This window comes from Anser brachyrhynchus, assembly GCF_964034855.1.
Source record: "Anser brachyrhynchus genome assembly, chromosome: 4".
Taxonomy (NCBI): domain Eukaryota; kingdom Metazoa; phylum Chordata; class Aves; order Anseriformes; family Anatidae; genus Anser; species Anser brachyrhynchus.
Window position 1 is genome coordinate 35,598,047 of NC_137698.1, and position 21,078 is coordinate 35,619,124.

Genomic DNA, 21,078 nt, shown 5'->3' on the forward strand with positions numbered 1-21,078 from the left:
GTAGAAAAAAATAATTTCTTGTGACATTATACAACAATATCTGTGTTTGCTTTATTCACTGCTGGGTGTATACCTCGAGCTTACTGCATGGCTCTAAGTTCTATTAAAGACACAGCACTTCAGCAATTCACTGGCTTGTTTCTGTGATAGGAGGGCAGCTTCTCCTGCATTGCTTCTTCTGTCTGCAATGTAGCTTTTGCTGCTCGTCTGAAAGGAATGGTGGATTAGAGTGAACTGTAGAATGTGCATTATGAACAGTACTATTTCAGCAATTCTACTCATAATGTTAAAGCAGAGTTAGGATTTTGTTTGTCTTTATATTTTTTTACACAAATTATTAACTTTTGAAATGATCGTGAAAATATCATAGTTATTCCAATATATCTGCATTTCAGCCTTTTCTCCTGTTCTTGATGTTCATATGAAATTTGACTGTTTCTTCCCTTTTATTTTCCACCTTTAAATATTGTAAATCAAGCAGTCAACACATCCAAAACATATCAGTTCTTTGAATCCTTCTGGAAGACTCCCTACTGTGCTCTCTGAATTTTTAAGCTTTTCAGCATCTCGTATGACAGCCAGTTTTCTTCCAATGGACACGTGCAACACGCAGCCTGTCAGCTTTTTCCCAACTCTGTCGCTCAGAGAGAACGTTGCTGGGTTAACTTATCTTTGATAGCTGCGAGTGCTCAGGCCTTTCTCAATGAACCCTGTAACCATACTTCTTGCACGAGAAGATTAAGCACACATTGCGGTAGCCCTTTGGTTAATCTTTCCCATGCTCACTTTGCTCGCAGGCTGGAGTCACCAAGGCAGTGTGGTTTTGTGTGCCAGTCTCGTTCCGTGTGCTCCCTCTAGTGATCTAACCACGTAAAACATTTCTTTCCGAGGGGGGAGAGCTGGAATTTCCCAGATGGCTCACAAAACGTTTAATGAAGTGTGCAGCACAACCATTTCATTACAACATATTGTGTACTTTTGCCTTTAATAACTGCATTCTTCATCTGAGAAGTCTCTGTAGCTTTCAGAAATGAATTACAGTAGTATCATTTTTCTCAAAATATATTTTTCCATGACAAGAATAGCACTTTCCTAAACTATTGTATTTATTAGCAACCTGTTACCCTCTGACACTAGTGTCATTTTCATCAGCCTTGATAAAGTGAGTATCATTTAAAATCTCCTGAAAAATTATTAAACCAGCTTTATTTTATTGGTTTTCTCCTTTTCTTTTCTTTTCTTTTCTTTTCTTTTCTTTTCTTTTCTTTTCTTTTCTTTTCTTTTCTTTTCTTTTCTTTTCTTTTCTTTTCTTTTCTTTTCTTTTCTTTTCTTTTCTTTTCTTTTCTTTTCTTTTCTTTTCTTTTCTTTTCTTTTCTTTTCTTTTCTTTTCTTTTCTTTTCTTTTCTTTTCTTTTCTTTTCTTTTCTTTTCTTTTCTTTTCTTTTCTTTTCTTTTCTTTTCTTTTCTTTTCTTTTCTTTTCTTTTCTTTTCTTTTCTTTTCTTTTCTTCATGAAACAAACAACAACAAAAAAGACTATAAAAGATGAGAATTTTTATTCTGGTTTGATGGCAGGCAGAAAAATCAAGCTAATCACCTGAGGGTGAAATCATTTTCCTTGGCGGGACAGGAATTGTACTGTCCTGATGAAGAACAAGCTGACTTAGATGTTCTCCATCTTCAAGCTAAAGTGTGAAGATCGGTGCTATTCCCAGGTGGCTACTGCTGCAACGGAGTTTGCCCTTTTTTCCTGACGGTTTAGAGGCACTGAATTTGTAGAAATAGCGACTATACGTGATTTCTTGCTTTTTGCTCTTTCTTTGGTTCTGTACATGCCTACCGTCAACTGCTTTTTCTCTGTCCACTGAGGATAGGAAGGTATCTATCAAGATTGCATATAGGTAAAGTGGAAGGTCTTGCACTTACTTTCCACATGAAAGGTGAATTTTACCCTGTTAGACAGATATAATGATAGCATAAGGGAATTTATTCCTTCGGAATTAAAAAATAATAGTAATTAAAAGAAGGCATAATTAATACATTGACTTCCTGTACCTTATAGTACTTCTGCTTAAGTAATCATTCTTAATTTATTAAACAAGTTTTTGGCAACAGCATAGTTACTGAGGGATGGAGATGAGAATTAGTTATCCCTGGCAATTCCTAGCTAAATTAAGGAATTAAGAGGCAAAGAGATTGAACTGCCTTTTGATCCAGAAGTCGTTCTTCTGAAATACACTCTTACATCTTTGGAGAAGTCATGTGTGACTTAGTTGCTGTGGACAGGATGTGAACTCTTTCCAAAGACGTCCGTTCAGCATGGATGTTCAATCCCCTGTAATTCATGTCGTTATGAAGAGTTGTGATTGAAATAATTTAATATCTCATATATTTGCATCAAGCTATTAGAAGAAAACATGCTTTTTAAAAGCTGAGGCTTTATTTCCCATATCAGAATTCTGTCTGTGGAGCATCACTGAGTTGGGTTTCATGTTCAAATCCTGACAGATATTTGAAAGGAGAACTTCTGCTGTAAGCACAGCAGCAGCTGCAGCTCAGCTTCCCCTGTTTACAGTGTGAAAGTCATCCTATTCACTAAAGCCAAATCCTGGCCTTTTTGGACAAATGTTAACTTCCTGTGAACTTCATCAAATGCCGAGACTGCCTGCGATAGCCTCCAGTTGCATGCCAACATCAATGCTTCAGTAAGCGTTTGTTTAGACACAAAGCACAGTGTACAGACAACATCCAGTTTTGGTGCTGGCTGGGTATTTCTCAAATTACTAGGTACAGGACTGGGTCCTAAATTTGCCAATAGCCTGGGCAATTACATAAACTAAACTATGGACAACTGAGAGCTGCTCACATGTAGTTTTGCTCCATGTGCACAGTGTCTCTGGTAGATCCAAGAGGTATTAAATCTAACGTGCATGTGAGATTAATCAGTGCATGTGCAGTGAATCTTACTAGCCCAGAAACACAAAGTGATTTGTAGTTACTTCATTACCAACCAGCAATTTTACACTAAAACCAATCTATAGCATAAACTATATGGAATATGGAATTAACCTGGCAGCAACCTTTGGCCATTGGCATTGCTTATTAATATCTTAATACTTTCTGCTAAATTCTGATTTAATTCATTACTATAGTTGGGGGAAAAAATAAAAAAATCCCTATTGAGAAGAATCAAGAAATTATGGCAAGCAAAAGAAAGTCAATGAAAAGGCTGCTATCTCCCTCGTCTGAAGGCCATTAATCAGCAAATGCCCAGCTCCAAGAAAGCTATGCAGGCTGGCTTCCTTGTGCAGGCTGGGGACTGGGGACAAAGGGGATGTGAAACCAAGAAAGATTCCAAGTCTTCAGAAAAATGCAAAGATGCTGAGTGGATTGTTCACAGCAGCTAGAGATGAGTATCTCTAGAGAGGAATAAGCAGAAACTGCAGCAAACGGCAGCTTCTCCTCCTTCAGGGATAGAGGTAACGTGGCTGAAAGCGACTTCTGTAAACTTACAAGCAAGGTGACAGTATAGATGAGACCTACATATATTAGGTTTTTCTAACCCTTTGCATGGCTGCTTCATCTAAAAATAAAAATAAATAAATAAAGAAGTAAAGAAATAAAGAAAGACAGATTGATTTGTGGTTAGCAAATACAATCAGCCCAGCATGAAGGAAAACTGCACTGCAGAAATCCATCTGAAGGTTGTGGGATTCACCAGTGAGGGTGGCGCAGGGCAAAGCTGGTCTCAAGGAAGGCTTGCCAGCAGAACCAGAAGGGATCCAAGTGTATCTTGCCTTATAATCATGACACTGCTCTTAGATCATTGTTTTCCTTGCCCATGTGTTAAATTGGGCAATCACTATTTTGTCCACACTGCTCATTGAACAAGGTTTGATATCTTTTGCTTTGTTTTTAGTATCCTGAGTGCTTTGGTAAAAGGGGTTGCAACTCCTCTGCAAATTATAAGGTAACTAATGCTGAATCTTCTCTTGTTTGTGAGCCAAGTCCAGGGAAGTGTTAGAGGAAGCTGAATTTGTTGAGAATGCAAAGCCAGTGCTTCCATGAATTTTAAGTAAGATAAAGGTAAATTTCTGTCCCATGTAAAAGTAATCTTGCCTCCTCCAAAACCCTGAAACCAGCAAAGAATAATGCAACAGAAGGGTTGATCTTAAGAGTTACATCAGTCAAGTGGTGCTCCAAAGCAAGGGAGCAGCTCAAATACAATTTTAGCACCTCTGCCTTTCAGAACTCAGTTGGATGTAATGTCTACATCAAGGAGCTGACAGAATGAAGCTAACTGGTGTGAAAAAAACCCACTCCTTCTGAAGAAGCTTCTAAATACCAGTTGTCTAAATCTATTGATAAGCATGGATGCATTATTAATGAAGCCTGCAGCCTGCCTAGTGCTGCTCAGATGGTTCAAGCATTTAGTAGGAAATATTTCTGTGAAGTGCTGCACGGAATAATGACAGTGTCTGTCTTAAATCGAACAAATGACTGTAGCAAGCTCTGGGGAGGCTCAGAGCAAGCAGATGCTTTCCAAGTGAAAGGCAGTGGGGTACCACCTGCTGTAGGCAGGCAGGCAGGAACAGTCCACTAAATATTGACTTGTTAATAATTCAAGACAACAGGAACCCCTAGCTCTTCAAGCATGGCACTGCCCCTTCATCATGTGGCTTTTCATCACCCTAATGAGGTACTTGAAGAATCAGACACTGAAATGTCTTGCAGACATTCCCCAAAGACTAGGACTCAAGCTGCCATAATTCTGAATAAGAAGTACAAAAAAATCAAGAGAATTTAAAAATGGCAGGATCAGTGCTTTAGCTAAATATTGCTTTTCGCGACACGTTGCTGTGTAGTGACTCAGTCTGTGGTTTGTATAGATACTGGGGTGGAATGCTTGTCTTCTGTGACATTTCTCTGGCTAAAAATAATTGACATTCCAGTCTATTACAGACATATTGGTAGCTTTCTTTGCAACAAGAAAAAGAGCTCTGTGAAAATCTTCAAGAGATTACTTGCAACTGGAATTATCAATTAATACTTCCTACAAAAGATCTTGGTTTTGGGATTACTGTGTGTTTGGGACCCTCCCCAACCCCACTTTCATCATGCATGTTAAACCAGCATTTCAGAATGAATATTCTTCAATTGAAACAGTCAAAATTGAATAAGCAATGGACAATTAATAACCCTTCAGAAGTTAGCAAAGCTTCTGTGCAGACTTTATTGACTTCCTGATTTACTGCCAATAAAAGCAGTTTCCCTTGCTTGAACACTGCAGCTTTATGATGAAATGCAGGAGCTGCTGTATTAGCTGCTGTATTATGTATCCTGGTGATTGTTGTTTCTTCTCTCTCAAGATGTGACCATACCAAATCTTTCCCATTCGTTCCCCATTTTTTAATGTAAAATATTTTTCTTCCCAAAACATAAAATTTCTCATTTATTTTGGAATGGTTAAATAATATTCTGTTATGATACGTTTCTTTTTTTGCTTGATTTTCCCAGCTGTCAAACAGCTGAGATCAATCAGACACCTTACTTCTTTGCAAACTTCATAGGGTATTTTGCTGCCCTTAATCAAGCTGATGAGGACTTTGCTTTGTGAACAGCTTTAGTAACTCCAAACCTAATTAATAGACTGGTTGCAAAGCAAGTGATTATCTATAGTGAGTGTCACGATCCTTATACACCCACAGGCTGAGTAACTCTTTGGGTCGTGACTTTAAAGTCATGGAAAGTTCATTAGCGTGGCTACGAAGAGGGTGCTACTCCCATGCCACAATGTGTGAAAGTGTCTGGTGACTTTCCAGCACTGACCGCAGAGCTTTATTTGAAGAGCCATGCATGTGTGTGACTGTGCTGCACTGTTGAACTTCTGCTTACAGCGTTTCACGATTTTTTATCACTTTAACAACCTCAGTCAGGTGGTTCGTGAGAGATCTGCATCCACTGGGATACATGGTCCGACATGTTTTTTCAGGTTTTTGACTCCAAGATTAAAGTGAAAACTGACTTAGGTCTGGCACGGCTAGGTCATCTGTATGCACTGGTAGTGTTTAGATTTGTCAGGACTTAGAAAATGAACTGGGCTCCCTTACTGACCTAAATGACACTGCTCCCATACCTCAAGAACCTTCATGCTTTTTTGTTTGCGTTGTCGGAACTTCGTAGCAATCTGCACTGTTCATTCAGTGGTGGTTCATTAGGGCTGGAAGTGATATGCATGAAAAAAGTCTCTTTAATGTGATTGCCAGAAAATACCCCATTAGCATTTCCTCACAGCTCTTAATTTGTTGGCTACAACAGGTTTGGGTCAGTGCTCAGTGTTGTTTGGTGAGGAAAAGCAAAGAGGTGGTGGTCCTTGATTATGCAGGCTTTACCTCTAGTGGGTGGCTTTCCTGTATGCACAAAACCACAGTGAAGAGTTCAATTACAAACACTATTGCATGGGTAGTACCATAAGAAGAAGCTGGTCCTGGTAAATGAAGGAGGCATTAATGGCTGAACTAGGCTGCTCATCTCATCTGAAGGTGTTCTTTGGTATGGTTTCCACACTGTTAAGGAACAGACTTACATCTCTTGTTTCCCTTTCACACAAATTAGTTCTGGGATAAACATGAAATGCCAGAGCATTAACCTGGCGGAGCATCCCCTATGTTTCTCCATTTTGCTCAGTAGGGGTTGCTAGTACTTCCAAAACCAGCACGTTCCCTAGTATGGCTTCAGATCAGATAAAAATTAAAAAAGTCAAAGCTTCTAATGAACAGATACATATGAAAACAGCACCAGCTGTGTTTTGTATTACCTTAATAGCTGCACAACCTGTTGATGCTGGCAGTTGATAATGCTTATGCTTTTGCTTGGCTGTTCATTTTGCGTGAAGAATATGGGGTGTGATTCAAATCTGCCAGAGGTGGCCACAGCTGCTTATACTTTGAAATTTTAAAATTATTATAATTGAAAAAAACAAGGAATTACAAGCCAAGATCAGGGCTTAGACTACAGCAAAATATGAATAGATAGCAGTAGGTCACAGACCTGTGTAGGAAAGGAAGCTGGGTCTGATCGGTTGCTTTCCCAGTACTTCCTTTCCTTGGAGAGAACAACTCCTGCCTTCCTGTTCTTGCTGTTCCTAAAACTTATTCCCATCGGTAGGACTTACAGCGAATACGCGGCTGCAATATACCTGTTTTTTGTCCCATTCTCTTCCTCCTCTCCAGGCAAGTGGAGAAATTGCATTTCTTGTAATGGCAAAGATGAGTAATCATATAGGTTCAGCAGATAAATTGCACATTCTGTCATGTTGAGCAGTGTTTCATACAAAAAGAGAGATAAAATAGTTTATATTAAATTATATAAAGTAAAAAGGGGACGGGGTGGGGGTGAGACTGAGACAAAGATTGTCTGCCTGAGGAATCCTGATGGTGACAGAGAAGGTCCCCCAACGGAGACTGACATAAAAACAGCTAGTGATTACAGCCTTGAGCCAGCCTTGCTGTGGTGGGAGACTGTAGGTTGGCATAAGATACACAGAAAGGTTGTCCCACTGATTTTTTTTTATTTGTAATTTTTATTTTAAGCTACACCTGAAATAAATGTTTTTCTTCAGGATGCCAAATGCTCTTGTCCTACCCTCTATCTCTTCCTGACCAGGTTTTCCAAGAATTATAGCTGGGTAACAGAATGACCTTGTAGCCCTTGGGACTTTGTAGCAAGACTCTTCTGTGGTTGAGCAAACTAGGAATTATAAATTATGTCTAGCTCTCATTGATGGTCTCTATCTGTAGTATAGAGAAAGGCAGAAATTACTGAAGTGCTATTTCGTAATATTAAAGACTTCTCAGTTTATTTTGACCCTATTATTAGATGCAGAAATAAAATTAGTTTTATTGGTGCAAATCCTACCTGTTACATAAATATAAAAATGAAAGTTAGGATTCACTAAAATCCATTGCAGAACTCCCATTGATCTCAGCAAAACTAAAGTTCAGGGCAAATGCTTTTAGTCTGTAGAACATAGTAAGTAGAAAAGGTTATTTAGTAGAGCCTGTCTTTTAAGAGCGTTACAGCAAGTGTCTACTTTGAAATATTAGAAATGAACAGTCAAAATATTTTGGAGTATATGTGTGAAAATTGAACTTTATAGGACACAAGCCTGCTCCAGTGCAGATTGACTGGAAGCCTTTTGAAGCTATTAGTATCGTATATATAGAGAGAGAGATGGCTTTCCTATTTGTGCATAAACATCTTTATTGCAAATGCACATTTCTTACCAACGTTCAGAGGAGAGGCCTTGATGAAAACAAGGAAGAGGATTGAGTGACACTGATAAGACTTTGTGGAACATTTCTGCTTTTGCTGTATTTCTGTATTTTGCATGTGTCTGTGATAGAAAGGACATGGGGCTACAGAGAAGCTTCCTTATGGTTCTTCTGTTCCTAAGTGTTTGCCAATTTATTTCAGCTTCCCCATCCCTCCCGCCCCCAAAAAGGTACCAAGTCAAAACGAGTCACAAGATTGTATGGATAAAGTACAGGTGAGGAGCTTTATGGTTTACCACAAACTTGTCACTAATAGCATTAATTATTGTCAAAACTGGCTATGTGAACAATGTGAACGTACATCTGGTTTCTATAATGTAAAATTTGTGTTTGTATACAGTAATGAGAAGATGAGGTGAACCATCTGGCACCTGCAAATAGCTGTCTGAATACAGCCTACCTTTGCAGACAAGATAGCAAGCAAAATTGTATTAGCAAATGTTGTCAGAGACTGAAAATTTCATCCCCAATTTTATTTTCAAATAGATGCTGCTTTCAAATGTGTGACAACAAAGTGGTAACTACTTTTTTTTTTTTTTTACATTACTAAACATTAATCACCTTCCTGCTTTCTAAATTAAATGATGGAATAAACAGCAATCTGTTTTTCTAAACACAGTGCTACGCATTGTCAGATGCTGAGATGTATGTCAACAGAATATGTGACACTGTTGAGGAGCTCTGTGTGTGCAGTTTGCATGTTTCAATATGCTTCACTAGTGGAAGTAAGAAATTGCCGAATTCCTCACCAACACTGCCAAGTAGACAGATTTAAGGAGGAGAACATAATAGTGTTATTCAAGAGTGCCTTTGATCATGGGAAGCTTAAGCTTTTGAAATATCTTGCAACTGGCTAGCTTAGAATGAAATTTTTAAAGGCTGCAAGGATCTTAAAGCCTTCAAAGGTGTGCCTTCTGTCAGAAATCACTGTGATTACTCTACTATGTGAGGCTTTGCTAACAGAAGAAATGCTTTGTACATCAGCATTAGCATCTTGGACTGCCAGAAGTATTGTCAGTAAATTAGTTTTACCTGCCCATTGAGCTCTGTGGCCATTGGCCCAGTACACCTGCCATAGCCCCATCAGCTCAGCTGCCAGGCAAGTATACTGAGGTGAGATGACCCCTGCAAGGGTCTGGGGGTAAGCACAGCTGTCAGTGAGGACTTCCCCCACCGCTGGTTACCCATTCAGAATCAGAAATTGCATCGCTGGGAGTAGCAGGGAAATAATTAGCTTTCATTAAATGGTTCACTGTGTTTTTAACCAAGCAGAAAATACAGCACTCGTCTACTAGTAATTTTCAGATGATCTGAAATAACACTCCAAATATCTCCTTGCTATCAAAACACCAGAGGAACCCCAACCTACTCTTCCCAGTGCTGAAAGGGGACATAATAAATTAACCCTTTTTATTAATTCAGATTTTTTCTGTTATTAAAATTTTAAGTAGTTTTCTGCTATAAAACCAATTTTGATGCCACTTTGTGCTTCATCTGCAGTTATTTATGTGAGTGCTTCTCCAACAAAGGAGAGGAAAAGTGGGGGAAATTCTGCATTGTGGTAGCGCACAAGATTGCATCTCCTGCAACCACACTTGATGCTCTATTGCAGACTACATCTGTTGCTCCATTTCTGAAGTCTCCATTCCACCCTTCCTCACGGCCCTCTTGTTGTTTTTGCCTCTGAAGAGAGAATAATGCTATAGAATGCAATAGGTTAGGAATGCATATTTTCAGTACCACCTCTCAAGCTGACCCCAGTTTTCTTTAATTGTATTTCTAGACCCTCCAACTGCAAAAACAAAAATGTCCTCTAAACTTAGGCCATTAGACATGCAAATGCTGCAACTGATTTTGCAAGTAGTTTACTATTTTTAATTTTTTTTTTTTTAACTGGAAAAGAAGCCTGCTAGGGACAGCTAGAAGAACAGCCCACCCTGCTGCTCATCTGCTTGTTGTCCTACAGATGGCTTGTTCTGTGGCCTTGGGCATGTCCCTTTCTCTCTCAGACTTCCAGGTGCAGACCAACATTTACGTTATTTTCATGGAATCAGTTTCATAAGCTTAAATTCACACTGATTAGCTGACTGTGAAGAAATGACTCACTAAGTTGTATTACGCAGGGCTGCTGTAAGGACTCATCGGGAGGGTGTTTTGAATATAGGATACTCTAGGGCTGCTAAATGCTTTTGTATTATGATCAGGACTTTTTATACATTATAGACAAAAGTGCAGCAACAAGTTGTGCTTAATATCTATCAGACTGCTTTTCTTTTTCTATACAGTATTTTAGTTTGCAGGTAGGAATAATTTTTTTAATGTGAATTTTCTAACCGTAAAAGAAACAATCTTGTCTAGCACTGCAGTCTAACGGGAGGGTACAGCCTTTGCTGGGAGTGAGACAGTGGTGTCACACAGCACAGAAGAGTGGCCCCTTCCCAGGGATGTTTTTTGTAACAACTGCCTGTCCCACACTAACCTCTGTTGTGGCAAGAGTGTCTCTTTATTGAAGGCTTTTCCAGTGTTCCACTGTATTTTTTTTTATTTTTATTTTTTGGTGGGAGCTCCTCAAATTGGCAGGATGAAAGCAAAGAATAAGAATAAAATGTTAGACCCAATTCTGTCACAGCAAAATATAAATAAGTACATATGAATTTAACAGACACTACTGAATTTATCACCAAGGCAAATAAAACTATATGGATGGACAGATGTGTTCTCAAATAAGTTAGAGTATTTGTTTTCATATTCACTTCTTCATATTTGTTAAAGAGTAAATGTTCCTGGATTTTTCTTTATTCAAATAACTTTCCTTGCTTCATTTTGCTTATGTGGACCAAAACTCTTCTTACCTAAATGTTCTGTGCAAGAACCTTCACAGGTTTGCAGGTTTGAGGGTCTTGGTTGTGCAGCTTTACAAGAACGTGAAATGAGAAAAAAAAAATACAAGACACTGCTGAACCCACAAAGAGATGGACCTTCAGAGTCTATCTTTATATACAGGCTGGAAGGCAGATATGGGACGTGAACTATGAAGAAAGCAGTACGCTAGTTCTACATGTGTAGATGTCTCAGCAGGAGCTGAGAGCATGATGAAGCATATGCATCAAACAGAATGCAGCAGCTTTATGTATAAGCTTTAGATGCAGCTTGTCCCAGATAAATAAATGTTGTCATTGCTGTGATAGTCTAAACACAGAAATGAGGCAAGGCTTGTAGGAAAAACTATCTTTCATTAGGCCTCTGGTAGAGTTCAGGGACCTCTTCACATTTTACTTCTATGATGCACCATAGCAAAGCAGATCCATTTCCCACTCCAGCAAGGGTTGGAGCCCCGCAAGCTGCTGGCCAGTGAGGAAGATCCTGTTTAGTAAGACCATACTGAATTCAACAAAGAGGAGGAAGGAGAGGATGGGAGCAGGACTTCCATGCTAAAGGAAACTGACGTTCAGTACTAGGAAGGATGATGTAAGCTGAGCCATATGCTATATTAAAAGATCTTTTTTTTATTATTTAAAAAAAGGAAGATTAGGAGATGTTCCTTTACAGTAATAATGTAGTTTAACAGAGTTGGTTGAGCATTCTGTCACCTCACAGCCATTAAATTATTCAGCTTGGGAAGCTCCCATTACAAAAAGTTTATTTGTTCAGGACTGTCTCTTTATTGCAACTCTCAGAAGTGATTGGATGCTTCTCTCATTGAACTGTCCATTCTAAATGGGCTATTTTCAATACTATCTTCCCTTTCACTAGCAATTTTAGGTATTTGATACAACCTTTCCTTAATTGTGTGTTGAGGAAAAATGTGTTTAACAGCAAATTGGTAATTGGTCAGCAAAACCATGGCCACAGATATTTAACCTGGCTCCATGTTCTATTACAAAGTATTTGTACCAGAAAAAGGACTGTTACCCCTTTTTTCCCATCTTTCTTTTAAAAAAACTAGTGCATTTTTAAGTATATCTTAAATAAGTTTGTAATTTTGGCATCTTAAGGTGCCAGAGCAGAGAAATGAACCGTAAATGAGAAACATCAAAAGTAACTTAGAGAGAATTTTTTTTTAATATTAAAGCGATGAATCACAGGCCAAATTAACAAGTAAAGGAATCCGCCTATAATGAAATCTTTTTTTCTAACATAACACTTCATTATAAAGGGAGTTTTTCTATAATAGTAGCAAGTGTAATTACATTTTTATATATAATTAGGACATTATTATCATTTCACCATATCAAAGTTCATTATAAGACATCTCCAATGCATTTTTCATAGAGCAAAAATAAAAAGAGAACAGGGGTCCTTCAATTAAACTAGTATAAGGACATCCACAGAGACTGAGGGAAGCTGATCAAACAGCTTAGCCCAAAAGGGACCAGGTAGAAACTCATCACTTCTCTGGCACAGGGAAGTTGTGTTTTTACATATCCTACTTGGTATTAATTATACTTTTCACCTTTCTCATGTTCCACTCCATTGTTTGGGAGACAAAAATGTTTTTAAAGTAGTCATCTACCAGAAGTGAATATGAAAGATACGAAATCTCAATATTCTGTAAGTTTGAGTAGAGAACTCCTTTGCCTTCTTAGCGTGTAACTGCTTTGCCCACGAAAATACACCAATATTGTCAAGATGACATGCAAATGGAAGCCAGCAAGGTGATCCATTTTCTACATTAATTTGAAAGTACTTGGGTTTCTTTTTTTTCTTTCTAGTTTGAAAAATGGTTTGTCCCTTTCCTCTTTCAGGAATCTCTTTCCTCCCGAGTACAGTGATGATTAAGAAACTACTGAGAAGGGGTAGAAGTACAATCACATACGCATCATCTTGATTGTAATTTTGTTTTCAACATTGAAAAATTCCTCTTCCTGAATGGGTTCATTATCTCATGCAACTGTACACGTAAATCCCTACATGCTTTTCTGATGCCAGAAAAGGCATATCCTCTTCTTATCAAATGCGTGCACAAGTTCTCTGTTAGAGCCATAGGACGGACAGTATTTAATTCTGAATTAGCATTAGGCTGAGTGTATCTCATCCCATCTATCTATTGGCATAGAAGCAGGAGGTAAGTTGGTTAAATCACTAAGTAGGAAATTGAATATATCTAATACAATTTTAAAAAAATGCAGTCATTTGTGAAGCTGGGTATTAATTGTAATGAAAGACTGAAAATGTGGCTTTGGACCCTGCAACTGTGCATGTGTTTTGGGATCTGGAAAGGGATCCACCACAAGGCATTGGGCTGTGGTGTCTAGTGTTTGTCAGTGCAGACATGTTCCTTGTCCAAGATTGCACCAATGCTTGCTAGCACATGATAGCAGATGGATAACTTGAGGACTAATATAGACCTATGAAACAAACTGTGAAATACAGAAGGGTTTAAATGATGACAGATAAAATATTTAATTCATCAGAGAGGTGCCTAACTCAGGTGCTTACAAATTTTCCAGGCTGAAAGCACCTCAACTTAATCAATAAGGTTGGACAGTTCAGAAGGGTGCAAGAAATGCTTTGTACAGAAGGAATGCCCAACAAGCAAATAAATTTTTAAAAGAGCAGCTTCTACATACCTTCTTCTAGGCTGCTTCGAAGCTAGGAAAAAAATCAAGCCTGTATTGGAAGTTTTCTAAATGAGGATGCCATTTCTGTAGAACATCCAGACAGAACCACAAAACCAAACTACCATCCTACCCCTTTGTTTTAACACTGTATTCATGGCTAATAAAAGCAGAGTTAGAATAGATTTTGGTTACATAAATGACCTCTGCTGCAAATACATTGTCTGCATTAGTCAAAGCTTGCATTCACCACATTGCTCCCTGACACACCTGTGCTGGCAGAAGGCTGTAATGCAGATGGGCTCAGGGATAAGGCAAGAGGGGAAATGTGGGGGGGTAGGGGGATCTCAGCTTCAAGTTATGTTCCATCATTTGGTCTAACGTAGGGGCTGCCAATGCCACTGTTTAGCTTTTTTTTTGCTGCCACTTCAAAAATGTGGAAAGACTCTTTTCCTTATTTACCAGATCAACAAAGACAAAACTGTGAAAACACTACGTGCTATGCAGTGCCACATGAATGACGTTTAGCTGACTTAGGAAATAAAAAGCAGTCAATTGTATGTACTGTATTTACTGATGGACTTCTTTTAACTGCTCAAAAAAGTAAAGCATGCCATTTTAACTTTTCAGTACAAATGAAGTGAATCACAATTTTTAATCTATCATTGTACATATATACCAAGTAAGAAGTTACGCAGACTTCATATTTTATTAATTACAGGGATCTCAATTATTTTGCTGCACTCACAGCACTGGTGACGTGGAAAACTCCCAGGCTTCTTAAACTCCTGCTGTGCCTTCTATCCACAGCACTCTTCACCTTGCAGAGAAACTTCATTCTTTGAAAAAAATAAGATATTCATTTTTGAAGAGAAGAAAAGAACATAAAAAAGATTTGGCATAGAGCTGAGGCCCCCACATCCATTTCCTTTTGGACTTGCTTTAGAAGTCATTTGTGCTGTAATGTTTACAGAAAGCCTAAAAAAATGACTGTGAGGTTAGTGGAGAGTTGGAGCTACATTTAGCAGCTGTCTACATATGCACAAGGGCAGTCCTCAGATTTTTTTCTCATCTTTGCCATCTTGGTCTTTACTCCTTTCTTTGTGTGAAACCCACCATGAGTGGAGAAAGATGAGTCTTCTGTAGCATTATATTTCTGAATTTCTGAGGGAGTAACGCAACAGCTGCTGTTTAGGGTATGTCTGTGAAGTCTTTGCAATAGGATGAGAAGAAACTCTACCTGCAGTCTGGAGCAGATGAAGCCAAATAGCCGTGATAGCTTTACTGTGCTGTTGATCTACACTGCAGGGCTCAGTGCCTCTGGGTTCATCACAGCACCAGCCATGGCTGCAGGATTTCAGTGGTTTCAGTGTGGAGTAATCCATGCCTGATCAGCTCAGAGAATGAGTGAAGCAGGCTCTTATCTATCTGAAAGACTGTAGATGTCCCCATAACCATTCATCACATCAGAGACCAACTTTCAAAGCATTTATGCAGCGGCTGTTTGCCCTTTGGCCTTTCCTATAGAAGACTTTTTTGTGCTCACATAGATGCACGGTGGCAGCACTGTGAATTCCTGGTGCAGGAGTGCTGAGCTAGAGGAAATCAAAACTCAGTGACCTGGATAAGATGCTGAGAGTCCAGTTTCTTGCACTGAAACCTTTAACATTTGGACTTCTACCTGAAATAATTTGAATTCAATTTTCTGTGACACTGAGCATTGACACTACTCTTCTCAGTCTTAGCTGTAGTTGTGGGAGCCCAGCATCTTCTGTAAGAAGACAACCACAGCAAGAGGAAATCCAGACTTGGACATCCAAAATGGATGTAAATACAAACTTGGCCCTAAACTGGAGGGCACTTACAAATGTTTAGTCTAAACTTCTCTCTTAGCTTAGCCTCTCTGTAAAGTAAGGATGCTAATAGTTACATGCCTCAAGCATGGGTTTGGGGGATTTCAATATTTGTTAAAGCCCTGAGAAATACTCTCTATTCTCTTTAACAAAGTTCTTGGGAAGCAGGCATGTTTCGTGTTAACATGGTCTCATCTGATCTCCTTCCCCATGACAGCTATTTGCTTCCCCAGTAAGCAGCCCATGTTGTACTTCAAATATGGCAGGCCGAACAACAAAAATTTTGCCTATGGGAGCTTTGCCGTTTTTCGTCTTCAGGTGTTTTTTTTCCTTTTTTCTGTTTTTCTTTTCTTCAGTAGTCATCTTGCAGCAAAATAGATGTTTGCCTGCAGAGGAAGAGAAAAACGTTAATAGGAATGTCTTTCAGTTCACAGTTAAAATTCACCTTTGTTTTTCAAACATGGGTTCCATGCCCGGGGAAAAATGTTGCCATTTCACTCAATAAACGGCAATGAAGTGGGTAATTGCACCTGGCAGCATGACCTGCGGCTCAGTGTCGTCCCCTGGGGGCAGCTTCCACCTGCCCCCCTGCTGGCAACCCACTGGGCCTGGCCCTGCGGCCTGCTGCCATGGCCCTCACCACCCCAAAACCCTCGGCCTTGTTTTTTAGGAGTAACAGGAGTGGTAGTTTGGGTCTCCTCCCCTCTTGAGGGCTGGTTCTGTTCTTCTGCTGGGGTGGGGCTCACATGCAGTTTGACACAGCAGTAAGATGAATGAACACATTTTTCCTCTCACACAAATATTAATGCAGTTCTCTGCAAACTCAGGCAGGCCTCGGTGATTTTATTTAATTTAGATCATACTGTGCAACTTTTCTTTATGGCCAGGAGCTTTAAAAGCATTTTATTTCAACAAAAGGAGTGATTGTGCTGAAGTCAGAGACATCACAAACCTTGACTGGGAGATACAGGTCTATAATACTGTATGCAGCCTTAAAGCACGGTGTATCATCAGGAGTTGTTATCTGTGCAGAAATACATACCGGTTCGGGGGGGTTAGGATGGATCTGCAAACAGAGTGGGATAATGCACCCATCTTTTTTTTTTTATCTTTTCCTTACTAGTTAAACCTAATTTCTTCTCAGAAAATTCTCGAGTTACACATACTGCAAACACACTGGTAATTACAATTTTGTGTGAATATTCACCCAATTTTTGACCAGCTTATTCACAGTTCAACAGCAAGCTATGTGTTGCCTCCATTATTTTAATAGGAGAAAGAATCCATAAAATAAACACAGAAGAAGAAATAAAATCAGTCAAAGTGCAAAATGTGCATCTCAGAACAAAGCTATTAAAAGATTACTGAGATTCAAGGACTGTAATGTCTGCCAGACAGTACTAGAACTAGATAAAATGATTCAACTGATGCATTCAATGTTTTCAGTATATGCAAGCGGGAAAAGTCAGTTTTGAGACATAGCCGTTCAGATGGGTAAGCAGCACGATAGCTGGTGAAAAACTGACAAAGTGCATATGCATAGCGAAATGCATTTATACAGGATGGTACTGAGATGAGCTCAGTAACAGACCCCTGCAATTGAGGAAATTATATCTAAGTTGGCAAAAGCACAGATTGTCTCACAACCATGCAATTTTGTATTAAGCAAGCAATTACCCTACTCTGCACAGCATAGAGTAGACGTGGATGGCTGAGGCAGACAATTTGGATTAAATTTGCTGTGAAAGAATATTAATGCTGTCAGCCAAATATGCTAAGAGGACTGCTTGAGATAAATATATGGGTGATCAGCATTCTCAGGTGTATTAATTTGAAGTTAGCAGAAACTCAAGGTAGATCGTGTTTGCAACATCCTTCTGCTTCTAAGAAAAAGCAGGGGAGGCATAACCAAAGTAAGGGAAAAAAAGAGGAGCGGTGACTGACAACAGTATTACACAGTGGTCACTTACTGTCTGTTATGAATAGAGGCTGAACCTGGAAAGGATAAAGCAATGCAGCAGCTGCCCATACCTGAAGTATGTCATCTTCCTAGTGAGGGAGGAGAGACCGAGAGACTATTCCTATCTGCAGATTATCTGACTAAATTGCTTCCAAACATTTAAGGTGTCAGTTGGACGAAGGTGCAATGCAGATGTGAGTGCTTCAATTTGTTGTGACCAGTATGTAAATCTTGGAGCAAGTGACCAGCTATTTAATGTACAAGTGCTGGATTCTGAAAGTAGGCATAAGCAAATAATGTGATGCCAATGAGAAAGTGTCTGGGCTGCTGCTTCTACAAAAAGGATACCAGGCATCCTATATCAAACCTGCTGGAATTAAAATTAAGGAAGTCATAAATTGCCTTTTCAAAACCCTGATTTGACCTGTTCAATCTTGCAGTTCAAAGATTGTGAATCAATTTGAAAATGAGCATGACAAGCCAGAATTTTCCTTAATGCCAGGATGAGTGGCTTCAAAAATACTTTCAATGCATGCATCTAAAATAACTGTTACATTTATGACACATATACCCTAATTTGGATTAATCGAACAGCAGAAGGATTATGGCATACCTTGACAGCAGCAGAATTAAAGTATTGTAATGGAATGTATGAAATTTTCAACCTGCAAGAAACAGAAAAAATGTGTAAAGCTCTCAGAATCAGTCAGCCAGAGAAGTTATGAGACAGTTTTAAGAGAGGCTGAAAAAGTCCAAAGATGTAAACAACAAGAAACAACTAAATGTTTGTCATTCTGTCAGTCTGGCCAGACAGGAGGAAAGACTCCAGGTATTTCTGAAGAACAGTGGAAGTATAAATACGTGAGGATTTCACAGAATAAGGACCTCTCTAGCAGGAACTCGTAATGCCTGATCACTGAGAGCCCGAAATCTGAAGAGTAAGAGCAGCTCCCAGATGCAAGCCTGAGCGCTCTGAGGAGGCCAAACATCACCCAGGCTACCAGCAGCTACCTGAGAAGAAGGGAGCTTCCCCATTAAAACCAAAGCTGCCAAATCCATATTTCTTTCTGGAGTCCAACACATAAAAATATGTGCACATAAAAATATGAGCTCAGGACCAACCTGCAGGAGGTGGTGTGTCAAAAAGGAGGCCTGGACAGATTAATCAATGGCCTCTCTGCAGCCTTGCCTCCAGTAGGAAATGTTTGGTTTTCAACTGTAAAACTGTTTTGTGTACTTTTTATTGTAACTTCAGATTTCTAATTAGCATCAGCCATGGAGCCGAGCTGCCATTTCCTAATTACTTTTTTCTCCAGTTATCTGAACAAGTGTGGCAGTGCTGTTTAGATTAGGTTTGTTCTGTTTCACCAGGATATTTTAGAACAATGTGATTATGCATGGTTGCACCTCGCTACTGCTATCATGACAAGTACAGAAGTTAAATTATGAAGCAAACGTAAGCTTTGAAGAAATTTTTATTTAATCTGTATTCCCCTGTTTCATCTGCTCATCCATCCAGCACAATCTGCATCATTATTAACCACACCATATTTCTAAAAAAAGAGTATAAAAAGTAAGACATCTGTGTTATAACATTAATATATTCAAAGGTTTTTACTTTCATCTTCCAGGCATTAACACTATGTAAGTGCAATGTAGGCGCAACTTACAGCATCGACGAGATACCACAAGAAAAACGTACTAAGTGGCAAAAAAAGAAGGAAAAAAAGATAGGAGTAGACTGAGTATTATGTAAAAAGAGGACTTTTATTCATAAATAGAGCACTTTCACCTATTGCTCCTATATACCTTTATTTCTAATTGCTACCACAATTTTTAAGGCACTGAGGCAAGCCTCCAGCAGTGTGCTGAAGGTGTGTTTGTGCTGTTATGCCCTCTGGCTTTGCTGCCAGCCTATTCCCTTAGATCAGAGCCAGAAGGCAGACTGTTTTCGAATACCGATCACCTCACCCGGACCTAATCCTTTGAGTTCTCTTTGGCATCTATTCCTTCTGCCAGTTTCCTCGTCTGTTCCTCTCTTTTCTTCTGAAGTTGACAACAAAGACATCCTCAGGGCCCTCCTTGATGTAAGACCACTCTTGATGTTGTTACAGTGTGGTTTTTTTGTACCCTAAAGTTGTGCTACTTTTATATTCAGCTAGCACAATATTTGCACACCAGAAGATAAAGAAAATGAGAATACGTTACACAGAATGATAGTTTCTTTTTTTATTTGTATACCTTGGTCCTTTCAGTGAAAACCTTTTTTCTTTTTCTGTCATTCATCTACATACCTGATCAAGAACCTAAAGGTATCTTTTTACAGGCTGTGCTGCTTATATACCTTAAATTGGCCTGACCTGCCACTTTTAATTTTAAAAAGATGGCTGTATGGGATGTGGATGAATATGGAATTTCTATGAAGCACAAAACTTTTGAACGGTTCCTGTCCTCTGTGATAGTGAGTTTTAAAAGGGAAATCTCCAAAGAGCTAATTAGTAGACAAGTAGAGCTCAGGCTGAACAAAGCTGAAAAGATAGCAGATAACTAAAAGGACCTGGCCATAGCTGACAAAAATCAAAGCACTGACAGAGAGCTGGCAGTAACCTTGGGCTGCTAACTGACAGGGACAATAAAAAAAAGCCTCTGAGTGTGGCAGAGAGTGACAGCCACAACCACAGGCTCTCTGAAGAGCCTGAAACCTCTACCAAAAAGAAGATATAATCTTCTGCCTGGCAGCACCATACACTTTTCCCTCCCATCCCAAACTGGGAAAATCTCAGCTTGTCTAAATAATTCTGCTGCATGAGCATGAACCGAGAGTGGAAACATCCAAGACTGGTGTGCAAAGTTTACTGGCAAACCTGTGGTCTGAGGGGACCTGCTCCCACGTCTGCAAAAATGCAGGTTTGGTTAGAGGAACAGTGGAAATTTTCTTTACTTAGCCTGGCACTTGCTGGAGCAGCCACACTGCTGTTTGATTTTTATTGTCTGTAAACCTTCATGAGATAAACATATAGCACACTATGAAAGACATTACATGCTCCCTGAAATGTAATATAAAATGGAAAACAAAATTAGCTTCTCTTTGGGTGGCAGGGCAGCAGTGCTGCTTAGTGCTGCCTCGCAGTGGAATACACTTAATCTGATTCTAAGTTTCACTTAATAAATTGTGGCAATTCTTGTACTCTGTGCGCCCTCACTGATGTAAATGTAAACAATATTTGCACGCTGTGATCAACACACTGTGAAGCCTTGTTCAGCAAATAATCATTCACAAACTAAGGTATTGAGGACATGTACACACGTAACAGGTAACATATTAGAGCAGCAAACATGCAAATGAGGTATGTAGAAAAGCCTTGGAGGTTGTCTCA

At 39.2% G+C, this 21,078-nt stretch overlaps 1 protein-coding gene across 1 annotated transcript in view; it reads left to right on the forward strand.

The window, feature by feature from the left end:
- Window positions 1-21,078, forward strand: part of TTC29 (tetratricopeptide repeat domain 29) — a 208,528-nt gene that overhangs the window by 16,245 nt on the left and 171,205 nt on the right.